Consider the following 5,651-nt stretch of genomic DNA (forward strand, 5'->3'; position numbering starts at 1 on the left):
AGATGCAAGACATCCTCCATCATTGCCATTCATTATCATATGGAGGACACTTTGGAGCCACCCGTACAGCAGTTAAGGTACTTCAAAGTGGGTTCTATTGGCCTTCTATTTTTCGTGATAGTTACACTTTGGTGAAAACTTGTGACCGGTGCCAACGTGTGGGAAATATTTCAAGGCATCATGAGTTACCACTAAAAGGTATCTTAGAAGTTGAGTTGTTTGATGTTTGGGGAATAGATTTTATGGGGCCTTTTCCTCCTTCTTTTGGTTTTGCTTATATCTTATTAGCAGTTGACTATGTGTCAAAATGGGTGGAAGCAATTGCTACAATAACAAATGATGCAAAGGTAGTGCTCAAATTTCTGCACAAGAACATATTCACAAGATTTGGCACTTCACGAGCTATTATTAGTGATGAAGGGACTCACTTTTACAACAAGTTGTTTGAGAATTTTCTTTCTAAATATGGTGTGAAGCACAAGATAGCACTTACTTACCATCCTCAAACTAATGGTCAAGCTGAAATTTCAAATAGAGAGATCAAGAACATCCTTGAGAAGACGGTCAAAATCAATAGAAAGGATTGGGTGAAGAAGCTTGATGATGCTTTGTGGGCATACCGTACAGCCTTTAAAACACCTATCGGGATGTCTCCATACCAATTAGTGTTTGGAAAGGCATGTCATCTTCTTGTAGAGTTGGAGCATAGAGCTTATTGGACTGTAAAAAAGTTTAATTTTGATTTGAAGGCAGCAGGTGAAAAGTGACTTCTTCAATTAAATGAGATGGAAGAGTTTCGGAATGATGCATATGAAAATGCAAAGATCTATAAAGAAAGGACGAAGAAGTGGCATGACAAACAGATTCTTAGGCGAGAGTTTACTCCAGGACAACAAGTTTTACTCTTCAATTCACGACTCAAACTCTTTCTAGGAAAGTTGAAATCAAGATGGATGGGTCCTTATACAATTCATGAAGTTTTCTCTTTTGGAGCAGTAGATTTGAAGGACAAGACAGGGAATATTTTCAGAGTTAATGGTCAGAGATTGAAGCACTACTATGGAGAGCAAATGGAGAGGAACTATGCATTTATTCCTCTTGGAGATCCTAATTGATGATGATTGAAAAGTCTGGCTATATACTTTAAAACAAGCGCTTATGGGAGGCAACCCATAGATCTATCTTTCATTCTTTCATTTATTTTATTATCTTTATTTATTTAAGTTTTAATAAATTTGTTTTTGATGCAGGTTTATTTAGCATGAATAAAGAACTGAAAAATTCTAATCCACGGAAGATTCACCATGAAACCAGGGAAGTTCCTTTATTTCTTCAATCCTTTTTACTTTTGCATTACAATGAGGACATTGTTTAGTTTAAGTTTGGGGGTGTAAACTCCTATAATCATTTGATCCTCTTGTTTTCTAAGTCTTGGGTTGTTGATGGGTTGTTTGATTCTCTTACCAAGCATGCATTGGAGTAAGATTGAATTCTCTATGACTCTGAAATTTGTGATTGAAGATGGTTTTGAGAAAAATTTTCAAAAATTTCTTTTATGTCAAGTGAAGTTTTGTGGGTACTTTGGTTTAAATCTTTGACCTTGAACACAATTGAGCACATAGTCATTTTTCTCTTATTCCATTTTGCTTATGAAGAGAAGAAGTTGAATTAATTGAAAGAGGGAGGTTCGATTTTGCTTTGCTCTAGAATCCGTTGATGGTCCTTGAGGCGAAATCCTAGTTGAGACCAAATATTAGAGAAATGACCTAGGCATTTCTTTGGCATAACCAAAAAGCTTTCCCAGCCGTCCTAAATGTCATGCCATCATTACATGGTGTGTTTCCATAGTCAACCCCTTTGAGCCTTCATAAGCCTTTATTTATTTTTTGAACTACATAAACTATGCCAGCTCTAAGCCTAAAAAACAATGAATCTACCTTTGATAGTTTGAGAAAATACTTTGGTGGAGAGTTACATTTAAAAGAGAAAAATTGGTTTCATGATGAACCATATTATGTTTGCTTTGTTTGATCAAAGAAGAAGAAGAAAAAGAAGAAGAAAGGAAGTGACTGATTTAAAAAAATAATAAAAAAATAAAAAAATAAAATAAAAAGAGAAGAAGAAGAAGAAGAAGAAAAGAGAAAGAAAAAGAAGTCGCTAAGCAGAGTGTGAATTACCTCATATTTTGTTAAGGGAATTGTTGGTATTACATCAGTGATTACAGCAATAATAATGCCACAAGTATGAGCATATTGTCAAGAAAGAGCTATGATTTGAATCATGTGGGTTTCTCTTTTAATGTTCTGTTCACTAAGTATTTTCCCAGTTTGCTTTGATTTTCCATATCCAGTTCTTTCTTAACCCTCACCCTGTGGCCTATCATTACAACCTTATTAAAGACCTTTTGATCTCTGATTTTGGTATTGACTACATTAGTGGAGAGGATTTCTGAAAATTGGACTTATGGGGTTAAGTTTTAAGAGAATTCTTCAGATTTTGGTTGTTATACTTTTATCTGAGTTTGCAGGTGGTTTGAGGTTAAATTGACTATATCATACACACACACTCAAGGTCTTAGCTTTAGGTTGAAGTAAACGTCTAACTCTTACTTGACAAATTGCAAAATTTTTGATTGATTTTCCTGCTATCTTTGATGTTAAAAGAGTAAGATACTAGAGATGAAATCTAAATTCATAAAAGCTTGGTTAGTGATGATACTTCTCTTTCGGGTCGAGTCGATATTGCCTAAACTATCATTTGCTTTTCTTTTTGTTTGAGGACAAACAAAGTTGTAAGTTTGGGGGTATTTGATGACTTGCAAAATTTCATATTGCAGATTTTACAAGTTCGCTCGAGCGGAGGCTTTTGGCCGCTCGAGCGAATTCAGGCAGATTCAAACGCTCGACTGCCGCTCGACAGGGAGCTCGAGCGAGTTGCTGAAAAACAAAGATCGCTCGAGCGGAGACATTGGCCACTCGAGCGAAATCAGGCAGAGTCGAACGCTCGACGTGCGCTCGAAAGGATGCTCGAGCGAAATCAGGCAGAGTCGAACGCTCGATGTGCGCTCGACACCCCGCTCGAGCGAACATCGTATTTTGACAGATTGAAGGTATTCCTCCATCACACCATATAAAAGGAATTTTTCACTCTAGGGCCGCGACTTTTGACTGGAGAACACTTTTTGGGACAGAAAAACATAGCTAAAGGGATTCAAATCATCTGTTTTGGAGAGGGAATTCCAATTATTGCACGTACGTTGGAATCATACACGAGCACGGACGGGAGAAAAGCGTTGAATCGTTCCCTTGAGCTTTTGAAGACGAGTTGCGGCTGCAAGGAGGATTTTTCAGTGTTTATTTTCTTCCAATCTTCTCAGAACAATTATGGTGAATTCGTTTATGTTGAATTCAATTTCTAGCATGAGCTAATTTTTCTTCATTCTAGGAAAACGATGTAACCTATTTCCGAACTATGCTTGATTGCCTACGCTAATTTAATGCAATTCTCTCTTTGTTTATCTGATTTATTCTGAGTTTATTGCTTCTAATTAACTGGCCATTGATTAGATGATTTTTAATCTTGTGATTTGCTATCGAAAGAGGGAATCATAGGATAAATCTTGAATATTTCAGCATAGGTAAGTATAGAGATCGAAAGACTTGTATGAACCTATGTAGTAATTAAATCATTGATCTTATTGCTTTCTTGATTATTAAATTTGCATATTCTTGTGTGAATTGATAAACAAGAGTCATTTCCAATTGACTATCGAAAGAGGCTTTTGGATGAATTAGAGATTTGCTAATAGATAAAAGAGAATTGATTTAAGTTAGCTGGATGAGAAAAGCATAGTGAAGAATTAGGTGAAATCGCTAGAAGTTTTCTTCCCCATTAAGTTGATTTTCAAACGTCAGTTTTGTTTCCTTTGCATATTTCCCTTTGAGTTGCTCTTAGTTTAAATTGCAACTACAAAAATCTTAGTGATTCCTTTAGATAAAATCAAGTTTAGTATAATTTTGGTATTTGGCAAACTTAAGGTACCAATCCCTGAGAACGATACTCTTCTTATTACTTTACTATAAAACTACGATACTGTGCACTTGCAGTTTTGCACCGTTCAGGCTTCTCACTTAAAATGTGTTCTAACTTTACACAATTCGCTATCAATCATAAACTGTTCACTCTAGACGTACAATTCAAGAGTTATCAATCAAGCGCTCAATAGGATTGATAACTCTCAAATGAGTTTAAGGTTTATTTTGATGTAATGTACAAGACACGAGAATAATACACAACAATAATGCAAGATATGAGAATATATCAAATAACAGCTAAAAAAATTTCTAGGTTTTATATTAAATTTAATAATTAATTAAGATTTAACCTTTAATTATTTTTTAATATTTTTTAATACTATTCTTATGTTAAGTATTAGTTTATTTATAATATTTTTATACTATTCTTGTGTTAAGTATTCAGTATTTTTTAATATATTTTTTATGCTCTTCTTATATTTTTTTTATACTATTATTTGTCTCTTTCAAGAAGAATGAATGAGTGTGGGGGAGAAAATGAGGGAGTGTAGCGCTGGGTTGAAGGAAAAGAAAGGACGAACTAGAATACGAGGTGTTGTGGGGTATTTAAGTTTGTGGAAAATTTTTGAAATAATTACGATGAAAAATGACACCGTAATAAGTACCAAATGCATTAAATGTCGTCGTCCCACTTAAAACTTCTCTTATTTAGGTGAAAAAAGTTGTCACCTGTGCGCCTTGTCAAGTTGTTGCATTCAAACGTAAATATTACCTATTCGAACGTGAAAATAAATTCAGTCCATAAGTTTTTCTGCTTGATAAATTTCCATAGTAGCATCCGAATGGTAATAAAGCAAAGTTTTGAATACTGTTCACGTGACCGTTTCAGTTAAGGCACTAGAATGCAATATTTCTGTACCGATACCTTTTCGAGATAGTTTATATATAGATAAATTAATTATATAAGTATAAAGTATATTTCAAAATAATATTAATCCAAGTGTTAAAAAGTTAAAACACGTATTTATAAAACTCAAAAAGACATCTAAGTTTTTAATCCAAATATTGGAGTGGCTTTCGCTGCCACACGTGGCCCCATTGACTTCAGAGGCCTTTGCTCCTTCGGAGCTATCCGTTCTTTCACCTCCTTAGATGGCACGTGACCCTTGGCTGCCACGTGTCCCTTGGCTGCCACATGCGCTGCCAATGTCAGTGATAGGACCCCATGAAGAGAAGGGCCAACCTAGCCCACCCATGGGCTCATGCATGCCATGGGTTAACTTGGCCCATGCCAACTATGTTATTGCTTATTATTTATTTTAATTTAATTATTTATTTTCCAAGGGACCTATTGGGGGTTTCCAAGTTGTAATCCTTATAAATAGGACCCTTAGTCTTTGCATTTACATCTTTTGGCAAATTCCCTAGAGGAGGATTATTTTGTTTAGGAGATCAACAATTGGTGCTAGGCACTTGGGCTTTTTGGGTGCAATTCATGAATCTCAAAGAGATGATCACACCTTGCAATTCGTGAATAGGTGATTCATTTATCTTGTTCTTGCAACTTGGTGCAATTCGTGAATCCAAGTTGAGTTCTTCAATATATGAGGTTTATTC

This window comes from Carya illinoinensis, chromosome 12 (genome assembly GCF_018687715.1).
Source record: "Carya illinoinensis cultivar Pawnee chromosome 12, C.illinoinensisPawnee_v1, whole genome shotgun sequence".
Taxonomy (NCBI): domain Eukaryota; kingdom Viridiplantae; phylum Streptophyta; class Magnoliopsida; order Fagales; family Juglandaceae; genus Carya; species Carya illinoinensis.